The sequence below is a fragment of the Canis lupus genome, chromosome 3 (genome assembly GCF_048164855.1).
Source record: "Canis lupus baileyi chromosome 3, mCanLup2.hap1, whole genome shotgun sequence".
In the NCBI taxonomy this organism is placed as follows: domain Eukaryota; kingdom Metazoa; phylum Chordata; class Mammalia; order Carnivora; family Canidae; genus Canis; species Canis lupus.
This window is the reverse complement of record NC_132840.1, coordinates 16,037,868-16,055,860: the sequence shown is the minus strand read 5'-3', so window position 1 is coordinate 16,055,860 and position 17,993 is coordinate 16,037,868. Positions and strand designations below refer to the sequence as shown.

Sequence of the window (17,993 nt, the reverse complement as noted above, 5' to 3'; positions counted from 1 at the left end):
AACATACATGTGTTCCCGAAAAGCTAGTCCAGCTGGAAGGCTCTGTTCAGAAATAATCAAGATGACACCCAGGCTGAGCACCCTCCCCCCCATTTTGTAAATTGCAACGAGTCATCTACCCACCCCCAGTCACACAAAAATGCTCAGGTGTCTCAGCCAGGTGTTCCAACAGCATGTGCCTGGCACATCTTGCCACGATTTGCTCGATGTGGTGAAAGGCTACCATGGTCGACTCGGTGAGGCAGGATACGGTGTGTTTAAAAAAAAAATACAGATGAAGGGAGAAAGAAGTACAGAAAGGATGGGTGTGTTTTGTGCAGAGTAAGACTGAATAGCAATGGGGACGATTTAATTTAATCTTGGCAACTGGAATGCAGACTTAACAGCCACAGTAAATGCCAAGCAATCCATACACTTTTTTTTAAAGACCCGTCTTTCCCCTACTGCACACACAATCATGCAAACAATCAGTACTACCCTGCCTCGAAGCAGTAGCATACCCAGGCTGACAAAACTCTGCACTGAGAAGTCCCCGTTGGTCCAAAGTAGGCTCCTACCCTGGCATCACACGATAAAACCCTCAACGTGTGCGCATCCCCATCCCTGCCTGCTTTTCTGTTCCTTGTTTTGTTTTGGTTTTCTTTCCCTGGGGGCAGAAACCAGGTTTTGACCCACATCCTCCCCAACCACCCCTCTGCCTCCTTTCTAAAGGACTCAAAGCAGAGAGGCCTCAAAATGGTAAGGACCATTTGGTACTACTTAATCCTAGTTAGCCAAAAGCAAGAACGCCTATTTATAGCACATAAAGATGGAATGTAAGGGAGGGGCCCCCATGGCATGAAATTCAAGTTCTCAACATCCAGAGACAAAGGGACCCACACTGCCTTGACCTGACTTTTTTCACTAGTTCATTCCAAGTGATGTAGTTTACGTTGGCTGGTGTCAAGCCCTGTGCTTGGAGACTGGAGCCACGGATAAAATAGATAAATAAATAAAATAAAACCCAGGGCAGCCCCGGTGGCTCAGCGGTTTAGCGCCGCCTGCAGCCCAGGGTGTGATCCTGGAGACCCTGGATCGAGTCCCACGTCAGGCTCCCTGAATGAAGCCTGCTTCTCCCTCTGCCTGTCTCTGCCCCTCTCTCTCTCTCCTCTGTGCATTCTCATGAATAAATAAATAAAAGCTTTAAAAAAATTAAAATAAAATAATAAAATAAAATAAAATAAAATAAAATAAAATAAAATAAAATAAAACCCAGCTCTTACTCTTGAAGAGGAGAAGCCTGCTGCGGGGGAAGAAAGTCAAATGCACAGTGAGGAGTAGTGCATGGATGACAGTCACCGGCGAAGGAGCTCTCGGCCACCAGCCATGGAGCCCTTCTGTAAGCTAGCATCAAGGCAGCGCAGCGCTGTGTGACCTGCAGTTTCTGCTGGTTCCCAAACTCATAGGAAATCCCTAGGAGTCCCCTCCCCATCCCCTCCGCACCCCGGTCATTTAGAAAGGTTGAGGAAGGTGTGAAGTGAAGACTATTCCAAAGGGGCTGGGAGACAGCCAGGGGGTTCTCCAGGAGCCAAGCCCATCCAGGGAGATGCGCTGCCCCCCATTAGGAACAAGGGGAGATGGAAAATCGAGTCTGGCTCATTGGCTCCCCAAGCAGAGCGATCCCAATGAGTCTCACCTCCCAGACCAGATGCCCTGAACTAGAGAGACAAGGACTCTTGCTATTTTTCACAGAGAAGGAGAAAAGCCCAGATGGTTTTCATACTTAGTAAAATTCGGTTTTAATCAAACTTGGTTAAGTTAATTATTGACTCAACGAGGATGAAACAAGAATAAAATCATTTTTGCCTTAAGCCAAACTATTAAGAAGTCTCATATAGTTAATAGACTAAAAGTCCTCTGAATCTTTCCTTTAGCCTTTGTAATATTCGGTCTTAACTCCATCATTATTGTGCTTATCTCTCAATGCCAGTGAAGGGGATGCAGCTGGGGAAGCTGCGTGTCTATTTGAGGGAAAGAGGATGTGGGACTGTCGTAAACAAATGCCACTGTGTTTTTTGGTTTTGTTGTTGTTGTTGTTGTTTTGCAGAATCAATAAAGCAACATAACATCCCTTGTGAACTTTTCTTACCGTGAAGACTTCCCCATTTTGGGGAGGTTACTAATTTTCCTTTAGGCCAGAGGTGGTCAGTCCTCTCTACGCCTCTGCCCCATTCCCTGCCCCAGCGAAGGCATCATAGGGAGTCCCTCCCAGTGCGGAGGCTTTTCTTCTATCGTAGACTTTCTGTGCATTGCACATGAGCATCTGGAGGAGCGGGCCCTCCTGCCCATCTTGCCCCGAGGTGGGGCAAAGACGGGCCTCCCCCAGGCTGCACCCTATAAGCTCCAAAAGCAGAAGGGCTGGCCCCATGAGTGACAGAGTGGCGTTCACAAAGTAGTAAGGATAAACCACAAAGTACAGGAAAGGAAGCCCATCCCGTATACTGTATCCTGACAACCCCTTTATGTTGACAACCTTGACAATTTCCTAAAAATATCAAATTCCTTGAAAAATAGGTTTCTCCTTAGTGTTAGCACCTCTAGTATATAGTCTGGCTTTTATTTCTTTTTAGGGCAGGAGGTCGAGGGGAAGGCGAAGGCGCATAAAACAAAAAAACAGTCTCTGGTGAAAATCAGCTAAGGGTAACATCTCTGGATCCAGCCACTGTCCCCATAACGTGATGCCGAGTGTTCACACCGTGGGACTCTCTCTCATCATGAAAAATGCTTAGATCCAATCACACAAGTATTTATTAAACATACAGTAAGGTGTGTGTGTGAGGGGGGGGCAATATAAACATACTGTTCCTGTTCACAAACCGATCAGCCTAACACTCATTTACTATTTCAGCAATCACTGCCATTGGTGTAACCCCCAAACAGACCCACAGCCGGAAATTATTTGGCTCCATGAGCTTATGAACTCAGACCTGAGAACCAGTGGCCTCCGCCCAAGGTTTCTCCCAATGGCCAGGAGCTGCGGTATGGCATTGCCAGTGGCGGATTCCTGCCTTGGTCATTACCCAGAACTAGCCATGGATCCTAAGCACCCTGGTGGGGATGCTGATCGTGAGGAAGGCTGTATATTTGTGGAGTCAGGGTCTATGAGGGAAACCTCTGAACCTGTCACTCAGTTTTGTTATGGCCCTAAAACTACCCTAAAAGATAAAGTCTCATACAAAAAATGAAAAAAATAAAATCTCAGAAAAGAACACATCTGAATAATGTTGAAAGAAGACCTGTCATCAGAGCAAAAGATGGGCTTTTTCTTGTGGATCTTCAGGGAGTGACTTAGTCCAGCTCCTCCAAGTGCACATTTCTCCAAGGCCCCCAGTCAGCCACACTCCGAGCCTGATGGCAGGGTTGGCCATCGCTGTATGCCAGGGCGAGAGGCTGACACGCAGGGAGCTTCTGGCCTTAGCACCTGATACCCCCACAGCACCCCGCACACTCACTCCTGACCACGCCGTCTTCCAAAGTTCGCTATCAACATCATTCTTGACAAAGCTCAGCCCCTTTGATTTCTGAGTCCTTAAACATCTTCCTTCTTGGTGGATTGACAGAGCCAGGAGGGAGACAGCTGGTGAGCGAGGGCATCTGTGGTCAGCAGCAACTTCTCTCCTTCCCTGAAGATAGCCCAGAGAAAGGTGTGGTGGGATGGCTAGGGTGAAATCTCCACGGCTCGGGGCTGAGCTCCCTAGCCCACCAGGGATAACCACCACAATCCCACAGTGTGAGATGAAAGCTACTGTTTTGACCTGACATAGCGAGGTGTCAGCAACATGGTCCAAAGAGGCCTCTGTTAGTAGAAAACCGGAGACTTGGGGTATGTAGAGCAAGTCCTCACCTTTAGTGTTCAGGAGGGAGCAAGATGGGCAAACCCACTTGCCACAACACACTCCTGGAAATCCAATGTCTTGGAAGGGTACAGACGTCTCTCACATTATGAGAGTGGCCGGGGATTAGCCTAGACCCATAGAATGCCAACTTCCTGCTAATAGACATGATTCACCTCTTAAATGTCACTTGTAACTCATCATAGACATGAAATTCCCCACTAGGTGTTGCATATCAAAAGACATCTTGGTATATGCTTTGCCATCTTGACACTTGTACATAACTTCAAAAAGCCATGACACCAATGATGACTACAAACGTGCTTTTTCATTTGTTTGTTTGTTTGTTTGGTTTGGTTTGGTTTTTGTTTTAAGTAACAGGGAAATGAAAAATGAATTGGTGAGGGGATTCCTCCCTTCTGAGGAGAGGCATCATGTTTCAAGTAGTCAGAAGGGGTGAAGGGTGGATGGGACTAGCATAAGGACTCTGGGAATCTGCAGAAAAACAAGATGGGGAAGAGGGGGTGCAGGTGATGACCAGGGAAGCTGAATGACACCATGTGGAAAAGAGTCCAAAAGAAGTATGAGCTCTAGTTGGCCAAAAATCATGAGAGACAAAATGAAAATCCATAATTCAGCTTAAGTCACACCCCATCAGGGGTTTAGAAGAGTTTGTGGTTTCCCATTTAACCCTTCCTCTCCTGGGGTTTCTGAGAACTAGAAATGCTTATCGATTATAATTCTTTAACTACAAAGTAATTTGAAATTATAAAAGTAATCCGTGTTCATTAAAAAAAAAAAACTGAATACAGATTGGTCTACAGTAAACCATGATCATTTTCCTATGGCTTCCTACCCAAACCCGCTCCCCGGGGGGATAAAACCTGATCAACAGTCTGCTGCACATCTTTCCAGACCTTTTCCTGTGTGTGCACAGAAGCATATTTAAAAAATGATTTTTAATTAAAAACAATACAAATCAATGAAACATCTCTACTTTGCAGTATGTCATGTCCAAGAGGCCTGACCTCCTGGGCTCAGCCGCGGAATAAGACACCTCCATCCATGTGATGGTGGTGAACTGAGTCGGGGCAAAGTATCTAAGGAGGAAGTAACAAGCCTCTCTAAGGACAGGCCTAAAACCCTCAGAATCGGCTGTCACCGTGCAATGGACATCAGCCTCTCATCAATTGACAGGCCTTCCTCCGGCTATAGGATCCTGACTGTAATTACAGGAAAGGCCAGGCCATAAAGATGGGGGGAGGAGCTAATTGATGAAAAGTTCAATGTGCTGACTCAAGGACCTATGGCCAAGCCTTCGGTTTCTTTTCCTCAAAAAGCCACTGATGTACAGCCCATTAAGCCAGGACCATGCAAACCCAGGAGATGAGGTATTTCCAAGCAAAGCACACGTGTGAGGCTCACATGCAAGACTCCTGGCCTTTGCTATAGAGAGGACTTTAGAGTGCTTCTGCCCAACAAAGGAATTTTCAAGAGGCACAACAGTGATTTGTTGCTGGCTTTGTTTTCTGTTGTGTGCTTATTGCTTTGTGTTCGTTTCATGTTTATTTATCAACCCATAAAAACGCAGAATGGAAAGACATGGCCATGAGTTTCAGACCTCCCCTCAGCCTCTGGTTCCCAACTTTGCTGCCTTCCAGCCTCAGCATAGAAGCCTGGAATCCAGGCCCTTCCAGGCTCAGCAAGGAAGTGTGCCATTCATCCACACAAATGGAGAGGAGATTAGAGATGGCCACTTACCATGCAGTGGGAAGAATGCAGGCTTTATAGGGTTAGACAACTATCTCAGCTGCAGGCTCTTGGCCTGTTTGCTGACCTATGTGCCTCCATGTTCTCATATCAAAAGTGGGGATAGGATCCTGTCAAGGAGTTAATTTATGTGAAGTGCCCAGAAAAGGTGTCATGTATTATACACATATATACATACCAGTATGTGGCTAGTGCTACCGAAGTATTAGCTGTATTTATTGTGTGGTTTTCATTGTCATGTCATTAACAAGAATTTGTAAAACACATGATTCTCTTTAAACATCCCAAAGATATTTTACAAATAAGCCAACTCACACTGTGGCAAGAATGACCTGATGCAATTGCGCTCTGTGCTATAAAAGGAAATAATGAACACACTCCTCAATTAGCCACCACAGTGGACATAGCTTAATGCAACATATATGTTCCTGAAACTTTGTGTGCATAAACCAAATTATACTTCCAATGAACTAGGTAAGCTTGCCATTGCAAAGGATCTTGCAAGGAATCCCGACTGTTCCAGGGAAGCTTCTTGACCAGAACAATGCTAGCCACCTTTCTCAATATGCAAATGCTTAACAATGGACATTTTTTTATGGTTGGAGAGGAGTATTAGGCCTGGGAAGACAAGGGAAGTAGGCAAAATATATTACCCCATTAGGTAACTGGCTCAAAGTTTTTCAGACTTCTTTCAGAAGGCAGGCCAAGTTCTGACAGGAAAACATCACTGGGAATCAGATTCCCAAAGGTATGACCATTGCACAGGGTGGGCCAGTCTGTACTCTGCAAGAAGAACTATGATGCTTTTATCAAAGTATCACTTTGCTAGGATAGTAGATAAGAAGTACCTCCCACACTGACTCCATGTGATTAGTAATGGTTACTTAGAGCAGTGTGGTGAGCAGGATTGATTAGTGATGTCTGTCACGGGTACAGGACTTGGGATGCCAACGCATGCACATGGCATACTCACCACTCCCGTACTCACAGTGCACAATTATTCAATATATGAGGGATAAAGTTCCCGGTTATTTGTCAAAAGGCTACAAACTGAGGGAAAAACACATTTTGATATGATGATGCATATTCTCTCAGAACCAATTACTTCCTGAATTATAACTCTGTAACTTACTGCAAATTATTCAGGGCACAAAGCACCACAATAAGATTTCCCTAAGCCAATATATAAAGAAAATTTCAACATAAATCCAGTCTCACTTGGGAAGTAATAAGGAAATACGAATTCTGTAAACACTTCCAGTAACAGATCTTGGGCTGTGACCCTGAGGTCAAAGGTCAGAGCCCATCTCTTGCTTACCCTCAAGGTTCTGGAGGTAGCAAAGGACTCTTACATTATACAAACTCAACCCAACATGGATTGGAATATATTTGATTCCAACACACTGTGAGGTGGGTTTTATATACAATGACTAACATGAGGTGAGGGAGTTCTAGGAATGGGCTTAATTGTTAAAGAGTTACTGAGGTGGTCCCTCCAATGGACCATCAGGGTCAACTTGCCCAATGACTTGTGAATAAAAAAGAAACAGGAAATAAATGACTCAATATGAAGACACACACATTCACACACACCTTCAGAAGACACTTTTCCTTCACGACGTATGGCTGATCATAGGTGTCTCTCTCCATTTCTACTGGCCTTGTGCTCAAGCCCTCCCATTCTGTGCTTTAGGGAAGTATCACCCGCTACACTCAGATGTTCCAGTTGTGAGAAGAAAGCCAGGTGATAGTGTTACCCAGCAGCAGGTGGGCTGCATCTCAGTGAAAGGTGGAAAGGAAGCACAATGGCTGGGGTGGTGGTGCTTGGCTCTCCAGAGGCATCTGGTGCTCCACCCCTTCCTCAAATGACTGTTATTCAAAATAGCTTCATATGCTTACATCTTCTCCTGGGGTTTCAAATTCAGCTCTCATCTTCCAGCTTGCAAATAAAGAAACTCCAGGTGTGAGTCAGCGATTCCGAGTTTGATTGGATTTTGTAATCACTCCCACACACATGCAATGTGCTCTCTTATACTTCACTGAAAACAAGGCACTGAGCACCATTAGATCTTAAACACAGATCGACACAAAGGAAGGGAGACAATTAAACTCAACTACTGTTCACTGAGGGTGCCTGGCCAGGGTCAGAAATGGAATAAAGCCCGATCCTTTTTGCCTAAGGAGTGAGGCATGCAGTGGGAAAGATGACTGACCTGAAAAATCATGGCAGGGACGTACCCACAGTATCAGGGCAGCACCAGGGAGGGGGTAACCAGTTGTCTAGGTGAGTGAAGATCTGGGAAGGCTTTATGGAAGATATGATGCCAAGAACTGGGTTGTGAAAGATGAACAGGAGAGTTTGCCAACAGACAGGGAGGGGGAGACTGGGGTGAGGGCACAGCTAGGCACCAATGATCCAGTCTGAGCATAGCTCAGTTTGGCTGATGCACCAAGTTGACCAGTGGAGGGCAGGGGAAAGAAAGGGGGCTGGAGCAGGTGCCTCGGGCCGCATAAGGGATTTGTGAACCAAGCCTTGGAGTTCACAATGACTCTCGCATGGGCTCCTATAGTAAGTCAGGGCAGTAGGGCAAATGGTGCTGGGGAAAGGCTCTGAGCCACTGAATTCACTGAGCAACTGAGTGCTCACATTGGGGAAGAGAAATAGAAGGTTACTTTGGAAAGGGAATGCCCATACTTGAGGAGTCATCAGAGTTTGTGGCAGGATATGGAACCGAGGGAAAAATGGTTGGATGCCCCAGTGGCTGCTTTCCAATTCAAAGACATCTGAACAATTAGAAGGACTTTCATTTGATTTGGCCTCTACACAATGTCAAAAGGCCCTGTGTTGTTTCTCCTCTGCCCATGATAAGCCAGAAGTCTGAAATTAGTCCAATGTTGGAAAGAACCAAGTGTTCAAGGTCCTCTTGTGGAGAGTGTGAATCAATTTATAAGCACAACAGCAATGAGCACAAGACAATTCCACCAGTTCTGAGTGCCATCAGAGCCCGATGCGATTACCGAAGACGAAGGGAACCACACAAATACAGGCACCTTAATATTAGACTGGGTCGCTTTAAAATAGACTAATGAGACCTGAACATTAGTATAATGCCAAGTTATTACCATGTCACACACTATCAAGTACTTTCGGCACGCTTCTATTCATTCACGGCTGATGATCATCGGGACCATGTATTATCACCTAGCTATTTACCTTGTGTGCCCTTGATAAGGAAAAGTCAACCCCAAATAAAAGCAAACCCACATTGCAACCAAGAAAAAAATTTTTTTCCCAATCTGAACAAATCGTTTAGTGTAAAAATAAACAGAACTAGAAATTGTCTCTAATAAACTAATATTAGTCTCCCCAGAGGGTTAATTATGTCGCTCTGTATTTTAAGAAGAATGTAAATTGCCAGTTTCAACAGATGTTCTTTTAAAAGAATTGGTTATCTGGGAAATGATGGGTCTTTGTTAGAGCTTACCCCAGCGGAATATAAACATTAAAATCATCCGACTATCTGTCAGTCCCCTCCTCCCCCAACAACTGCTACCCACTCCAATGATACACCCTTTGGTTATCAGTAGCTTTAGTGACGAGTGCTCCAGCCAGAACCATGGTCTCAGATAGCAGACAACCTGTTCCAAGGATTTCCGAACTCCCCTTTGACATCGTGAAGACCCCAGAGCAGCACCTTCTCACCCTCCACTTCGGATGCTCCACTTTGGATGCTCCACTTTCGGTGCTCAGCCCATGGTCATTTCCATCTGATTCTTTTGCCCTGGAGAACAGGGCTCTGAGCTCAGGAAGAACCAGAAGTAGAACTTTCTGGAAATATTAGTCCTGCCTGGATTTAGTTTAGATATTCAACCATGTAACGCACACGTTACACACATGCATGCATACACACTTGAAAAGTTCTTCCAAGGGAGGAATGAAACTTGGAGCATTACTGGAGAAGTGGTTAGAAGAGCTCAGAAACTTCCCTACTGCTCTCTCTCAAACGGCACTGAAATGTGTCTTATCAGGTTCACAAAGTGAGGGCTCCAGCTTGGGTATCTGGCCAACTGAAGAAAGAAAACACGCACCCGGCCAACGTGTATGACTGCCAACTTCACCTGACCTCATTTCATTATCATCCTGGTTAGACTCACTTCCTAGATAGGGAAACTGAGGCTGGGCAAGATTAATGACTCCTAGGAAAACTTAACAGAATGTGCTTTCACTATTGATCCGCTAGTAACAAGCATGAAATCTCGTTTCAACCAGAAAGGTAACTGTCTCTGAAAGGGCCTGCCCATGGTAGGACTTAGGCACTCTGAAAAGACCAGGAGGTTTTGGGTCCTACTGGCAGGAGGGGTCAAGGCAGCCTAGTGTCATTGAGGGAATGCCCCAGTGAGAGTGAGACCAAAAGACCAGCAGCAGTGAGGGGCTCACCCAAGGCCTCCTATGGAAAACAGCTGAGAAATATGCTGAATGTTCATTCTTTCATCTGATCGCTCAGATACTCTGCCACGGAGACATCGTTATGTCCATTTAACAGGTAAGGAAACGAACACTCAAAAAGATGAAATCAATCACTCCAGGGTCACCCCTGTCCCAAGTGCCCACAGAGAACATTCCAGCGTTTCCCTGACTCATGGCTTGCCCTATTGCACCACACTCACTGTATCAGATGATGTCAGAGGAGTACAGAATTCTCACGCCTCCCCCGCAGCAGCTCCAGAGGCTCTCGGATCAGCTACCCGAGAACCCAGGTGCAAGGCAGGGTGGTGAGGAATGGATCCCGTCATGTTCAGACATCATCCTAGCACACCCAGCTGGAAAACCTGAAAGCCCTATGTCTGCAGAGGAAAACCCAGGAAAAGCTCAATGTCAGCCCTCTTGGGGTGGAAAAAGGGCTTGGGTTCCCCACTGTGTAGGTTAAACATGGTGTGATTCCGGGACCAGCTTTCAGCTAGAGTAGGATATGAACGGTGCCACCAGAATCCGGCTCCCAAAACTTGCTACACTCCTGGGAGAGAGCTTGGAGGATCCACAAAGCAATCCCGAAACTCATTCTGCATGAACTGCTGAGATATCAGGTTATCAGGATAAGGAGTATTCTCTGAAAAGACTCGTTTCCCATATCCTCTCCATCCTCAGCCAAAGGCGGTGGGGAGCTGCATGAGGCCCACTCCCCAGGCCGCAGAGAGAGAGTTGCGTACTCCAGGGCTCAGACACCAGTCTGTGACCATAGCAAGCAGCAGTCTGGGAAGGAAAAGGCCCAGGTCCACCCACCCTGCAGGGCCCTTTTCTGATAATGTCCGTACTTCTGCTGGAGCCTGGGGGACATGGGCTAGTGATGCCTGGGTCACTAGCTTTTCTCCCTCCAACCTAGTACCCCTGCACAGAAGTTGATTGGGTGATACAAAGCTATTTTATTCCCAATTCTAGTTGTTTTAGGGGCTAGAGGTTCTTGGAAACCAGAGGGAGAGAGGGTTAAATGTAATGAGACAATCTCTATTTTTCCTTTCCTGTACATTCTAAATACTTAAGAACAGTGGCTCTAGAATGTGTGTTTTGCACCCCTCTCCTCAGAGGCAATTTGGCAATATCTGGAGACATTTTTGATTATCCCTCCTTGTACAGAGGGCTTGCTCCTAGAATCTGATGAATAGAGGCCTGGGATACTGCTAAACATCCAAATCACGCACAGAACAGAACCCCACAACAAAGAATGACCTGGCACTGGATGTCAACAGTGCCGAGGCTGAGAAGGTGCCCAGTCTTACCAGGAGCTTCTGCAGGAAGCCTCAGTGAGAGAACAGGCTAGCCATGACTTTGAGTTTTCCAAAACCTGAGTGAATGGTGGTCCTGATGTTATAATGCCATGCAAAGATGTCACATTAATAAGTGACTCCCTTCAAACGTGTGGGCAGGTCCTTAATAGATCTCATTAGTTCGGATTAGTAGATGGGATGCGGAGTTGTGCAAACAATTCCCAGAGGCTCAGCTCTGCTGACGCCTCTGTTTTTCAGGGGGGGAAATAACCACATCCTTGCTTTAGTCATTCAGGGAAACCTAGCACCTGTCTATATCAACATGTTCGGGATGAAAAAAAAAAAAAAAACCCACAACCTGGAAAAAAAAGAGATAAATTATTTATCCAGCATAAATATTAAAGAAAATTGCAAAACATAGTCTGGTGTCACCATGCTGTTGTTACAGAATCATCTCGTTATAGCTTCTGGCAAAATACTGTTGTCCTTAATATCAGTACAACAGAATCGTCTGGGATGTACCAGTCAGGGTACATGTGTCTGCTTGCTGTCGAGGACACTTAGCAGCATGCCAACGGCTCGTCACACCCCAGCAGAAAATGGTGCGGGGATGCCCTGTTAGGAATGCGCCTGAATTAGGAATAGATCATGAACTCCATCCGAACCCAGGATGCAATTTAAAGCTGGCAGTCAGTCAAACACACGGTGCTGCGCTGCAGCCGGATCTAACCGACTCCAGAGAGCCAACTGCTAAATCTCCAGGAATTTTATGAACTGGCTGTTGGACACACCCACTGTTAAACATTAAATTACAGAAACTCACGATTAAATAAGCTATATTTTAAAACACACACACACACACAGGCAAGAAATACTCAAAACTCACTACTTCTGAGTAATTACAGTGTACTTGGCTATTTAGCTATGCTCTTGAGGTTGTGCCTATTGGGTCTGCAGAGTGAAAGTACCTAGAAATAGTATATACCGCTGACATGGGAGTATGCACCCCCGTGTTGTCTAGCTTGCTGCTGGCCCTGGCGTATTTACACCGCGGTAATCAGCAAGCGCTGAAACACAGCGGCTGCGGCCCTCCCCGAGAGCCGGTTGTTCACGGCCTGCTGGCACACCATCACATGCCCCCTCGCCCCCACCAGACGTGAGGTATGTGGTAGCAGCATTCACAAAGGGATCTTGTTTCCAGTAAAGCGTCTCTTGTTCAAAGTTTAGCAAGCTCTTTACAGCGGGCTACACGGGCTCCTAGGTAACCAAGAAGTTTAATAAATCTGTATGATGATAATTAAACACTGTAAATAATTTATCTGCTGAAGCTTCCTGGCTGGCCCGTTCTGCCTTTGTAGAAAAGTGATCCATGCTGACATTCTGAATAAGGTTGGCAAAATAAGTGCAGTGAGGAGTGGCGGTGGAAAGTAGGTTTGCTCTCAATAATGTATGAAGCCCCATGCTGGGGAGAGGGGGCCTCGGAAAAGCGGCTCCGTGGCAATCTGTTCTTTCATCTGGAGCCGGCTTCCAGGCGGAGGTGCTGCCCCACATCAGAAGCACAATTGCTCGCTTGTGAGCAGATGTCCTTCACGCACTGGGCAGCGCTCTTTCAACACAGCTGAACAAATGCACGCCGCAAGACAGGCCCCCCTCACCATTACCGAAAGAACACTGTATATATTAATTTAGCAGGTTGTTGAATAACGCTTGGAAGGGGGATTTATGAAGTAGAAAAATCATGCGGTGAGGCAAAATGACTCTCCAACCAAATGGGAGGAAGAAAGGGGCTTCGGCTTCCAGGCAGGGTGAAGTGGAGAGCGTCTAACAGAATCCCAGCCCCAAAGAGACACCCGGGCCTGGGCTACCCCAGGAGTCAGGCATGGCCCAGGTGGGCAGGCCCCATGCAAAGCCGCCCTTTCCCATCCACTCCCCACGAGGCTGTTCTTAACAGAAAATGCAGTCTGGTTACAGCGGGCAGCTCGGAGAGGCTTTCGTGGGGGGACACGGGGGACGGGAACTCTGCACGGGCTGCTCAAGTTTGCTCCGAGCCTACAAGTGCTCTGAACAATACAATTCCTTTTTTAAAAAGTGCGTGTAGCCCTGGGCCTGTGTTCAGCTGACTTGTTTCCTTTCTGCTTGGGCGCCCGCATGGGGTCCTCCCACCATCGCCCCAGCTTACTCTGGGGGGCACCCTGGGGTCCCAGGTGACCCCACTCAGGCCCCCTTGCACGTCTGTCAGCCTCCCCAGGGGGCAGAGCAGAGCACAGGGGCACGAGCGGTGCAAGCGGACACCCTGAAAGGCCAGCGGCAAGACGACCCCCAGGAGGCGGCTCTCAGAACACTGGAGGCAGTGGGTCACCCCTTCAGATTCTCCTCCCTCCGCCCCCATCCATCTTCCAGAACCGTGACACCAGGACAGCTTCGGCAAACTCCATCGTTTCTCCGAGGCTGACAGAATTTGGTCCTCTTCCTAGATGTCATTTTTTGGGGAAAAACTATCTATTTTACCTAAGGAAGGTAAAAGTAGCAACCTGCTGAGCGAGCCCAACCTTTAAAGCCCTGCCTCCACTTCTACACACAAATACTATTGTTTTCCACCTTGATAATTATGAAATTGTGGTGTAAAACCCAACTTCTGCTTAAGTATGCGTGATTATTAGAGTACAAGTCAATTGTGGATAACACGCAGATATAAATGCAGCTAATAAGTCTTACTGTAATGATTAATCAATTTATGAATACATTATTTAAACTAATAGCTCAGGTAGGGTATCTTAAACAAGTTACAGAGTACATCGACCAATTCAAATACCAGCTGCAGGATCAATAGCAAACTGTAAGTAAACTCTAGGGAATAGGTATACTTGCAAAAAAAAAAAAGAAAGAAAGAAATCTGTGAACAAAAGAGTCTTGGATGAAGGAAATCTACAACAATTTCAATTTTTAAGACAGATGCAGAGCATTTTATTATATGTCAAAGCTTAAAGGCAAAGGTAAAAAAGTGTATTACTACAAATTTACTCCTTTTTCAACATATGTAATCATAATTGAGGGCAGCTCATAAAAAGATATGTTTACACAAACTTTTGCATACATTTGCAGACAGAATTCATGAAAGTTAATTCTGATTCCTTATAAAAATCATACATTAGGTTCATTTCATTGAACAGTGGCATACTTATTTATTTATCTACAGATATTCCTTTCACAGAAAAATACATACATACACACACACACACACACACACATATATACACACACACACATACACACACACACATATCTAAAAGGTAAGAGTAGCAATTTTCCTGAAAAAGGCCCACGTTCCAACTGAGACACCAGGGCACACCTGCTCTGTTAGAGCCGCAGAGGTCCCCCCGCTGGGAACCACAAGGGAGTTTTTGTGAGCCACACAAACCGTAGAGTTTGCACTCCCTCCCTTCCCCATTTTTTTTTCTTGTTGTTGTTGTTTAATTAAGACTAATTAATGTGAGTTTAATAAATAAACCAAAAGGGCCTTGATTTCCAAAGGTGTGATATTTTATCACAGTTACAAGTGATGCTGCATTTTAAAAAATTAATTAGTTATCTTGTGAGACCGGCCACACATTATTGAGTAACTAACGGCGGCTAAGTGAAACAGATGAAATATTGGTAAGCGATGCAGCCCACAGTATAAGTATGTGAAGAAGGTCAGAGGTTAATCCCTATTGATTTTCCAAGTCTGCGTACAGCACCGCTGGGAAAGGCCGGTTCTGTTGGCAATCAGCTAGCACAAATACATTATAAATCTTACTGTCCGCCTTCACTGATCAGCGCCACTTACTTCCTTCACTAAAGACCATTAAGAAACTACTGGAAAGAAAAAAATATCTACCCAGATGCAGGTAAAAAGGAAAGCATTTTCAAAGTCTCCCATGCCAGAGAATGCTCTACAGATGGAGGACGTCCCCCTGAAAGCCAAGGCGCACTTCCTGGGGGCTGGCTGGTCTCTCCCAGAGAAGGGGACACGCTGATACACGGCGCATCTTTCATATGACACCAACACCAAATCACGCACGTGAGAGCGGCTTTCACACTTGAGTGTCTGGAAGCGGCAGAATAAAAGGGAAGAATGAGACACTCACCAACATCCACAGAGGCACTTCCATCTTGGTTTTATGTAATTTTGGCCTTGGCACAACCTTGATGTTAACCCAGAGTAAGCTTCAGTGCCCCTCACATTTGCGGGCTCCTCCCCAAATTCCCTACCAAATGTTTTACCTTTTCCTAAAGTGGTCCCCCTGATGTGCATAGCTCTAGCTCCCACAGACTGGGTGCTCACCTCCAAACCACTTCCAGGAACATGTATGGGTGCCCCTAGCTTCTTCATGCCTTTCTCTTCACAGAGGGTGCCATGTACCTCCTTGGGCCTGACACTCTTGCTGAGCACAACAAAACAGAAGAGTAAGACTGGGTCCCTCTTCGAAAAACCAAACACATGCTCTTCGTCAGACCATCGACTCTCACACAGCATGATCCTGGAAAATAGTCTTGGTGCTAAGAGGCACTTTGTCACCAGCTGTGTGACACTGAGCTAATTACTTAACCTCTCTGAGCCTCAGTTTCTTCGCCGTTAGAAGTCCAGGTAATAATAGTAGCCACACCAAAGAGTGGTCAGGAGATGAGAAATCACACGTAAAATACTTAGCACAGGACCTAATAAGCATTTGGTAAATACTGGTTAATTAAAAAAAGAAGAATTGTGGAGCTATTCGACACTGGAAAAACCAAGTGACCTCTTTCACCTCTGCTTCACTAACAGGGATTGCAGAATTATGATGTAAAAAAATACGGTGCCATCTGTTCCACCATACCATCCAAACAGACGTGTCCTATCCACCTACTTCTCAGAGTGGGTATCGCAGTAACAAGCAGGTTCTAAGTTATTATTCTTGAGACATGGATTTGTTTTTAAAGCTCTCAAAAAGGCATATGAGAACAGACATGTACATGTTGGTAGGTCAGTATCAACCATGGATACAGAGGGAGTTAAGAAATCTTGAGGCAAGCAAGGGTTTCCTTTTGGCTCAGAAATTATAGATTTTATTTTAAAGTGCTAGCACCAGAAAGATGAATAAGAAAGGTTCATAGATACACATTATTTCTGCATGGTTTTTACAAACACAGCTCTCCTATCACCTTCACCTCCCCCCCACACACACACACTTTCTTTCTCCCCCTCTTTCTCTGTCTCTCTCACACACACAAACACACATACATGTACGCTTCCCCTGCCCTGAGCAAAAGATTTGGCATGCTTGGAAAAGTTCTGGGTAATATTTCCAGAATGCAAGGAAAACTTCTATCTTTGCAATTTTCCAGACTTCTGTCAAGTAGGCTCAGTGCAATTATGTACCAGCATCAGAATGTATCTGAAAAAAAGTTTGGATACCTTCAAATTAAGGAGTGGAAAGTGGGGAGAGCTCTCCCACAGTTAATGATAAACAAAGGCACAACCAGCAAAGTTCTCATCAAAAGTTCAGTCTCTAAGCCATGACTCTTTGTTTCAATCAATGACTTTTTTCCCTCTTACAAAATACCTTCATTTCATGATTTTCAACTCTATTAAAAGGGTGTTCTTCCAGTGGGCAGAAGATAAACAGCAGGACCCAAATGAACAGTGAAAACCGAGACAGGCAGAGAGCACACAGTCTGCTTAAAACCTTAAAGATTCCCGACTGTTTTAATTGTGCACCTTTACCAGTAGGAAAAACTCAAGACAGATACTTCAGTATATGTCTGTGGTGTTTATTTATACATTATAAACTTGTATTCTTCTAATTAGCTACAATCACCAGGCATAATCCACGTCGAGAATTACCTTCATCATTAAAAATAAAAATAGTGCGTGCAATTGTACAACTCTTTGTGCTAATTTAGATTTTTGGATATTTCATTGATTTCTTCTAAGATCTGATCAAATCTCCATTGTGTTTGCCTAGTAACAGATGAAGGGCTCATATTAGGAGGAGCTGAACTACCAGTGACACCTTTTTATTTATTTATTTTTTACTTTTTTTTACTGCTTGCTTATATTTGCATTATAAATATTGTCTTCAAACATGGGTCTCTTTGCAGAAATCTTTTTAAGGCTTTTGCTCATTTTGCGACGGATGCTTTAGCTCAAACCAGATAATCTAATGTCTCAATCCATTTAACTGAGCTCACATGGGGAAACCATGATGCATTTTCCAATGCTGAAAGCCCAGGAGGAGCAGAGGCTCTGCTATGACCTCATGCCTAGGAAAACACCCAGCCTTACTTCGGGATGCTTTGCATTCGGCTCCTCACTATTGGAAGGCTGGGGAGGGCACCCACGTCAACATGTCTCTACAATTTTCTTAAAGATTAATCTCCTTAATTGAGAGCCTATATCATGAGGCAGTTAAGAGGAAGGACCAGGAGCTGGACCGCCTGAGTTGGAATCTAAGTTTTGCCACCTTGTTGCTCAGTGTGCCTGTGTCCTCATCTGTAAAATACGGATGAGAGTACTCATCCTACTCCATAGGAGATGAGAAAGGATGATATATGTGAATATATGTGAGT

At 45.2% G+C, this 17,993-nt stretch overlaps 1 protein-coding gene across 9 annotated transcripts in view; it reads right to left on the bottom strand.

Annotated features, from left to right (window-relative positions):
• WWOX (WW domain containing oxidoreductase) overlaps positions 1 to 17,993 on the bottom strand; it is a 946,355-nt gene that overhangs the window by 613,007 nt on the left and 315,355 nt on the right. Inside the window, exon 10 of one of the 9 annotated variants that reach the window (XM_072819221.1) lies at positions 14,346 to 17,385. The exons of 7 other annotated variants lie outside the window; for them this stretch is intronic. The gene's annotated coding sequence lies outside the window, so the exon portion shown is untranslated. Of the gene's footprint in view, positions 1 to 14,345; positions 17,386 to 17,993 lie in introns of those variants that run through there. One more of the 9 variants, XM_072819213.1, reaches the window with a different exon arrangement.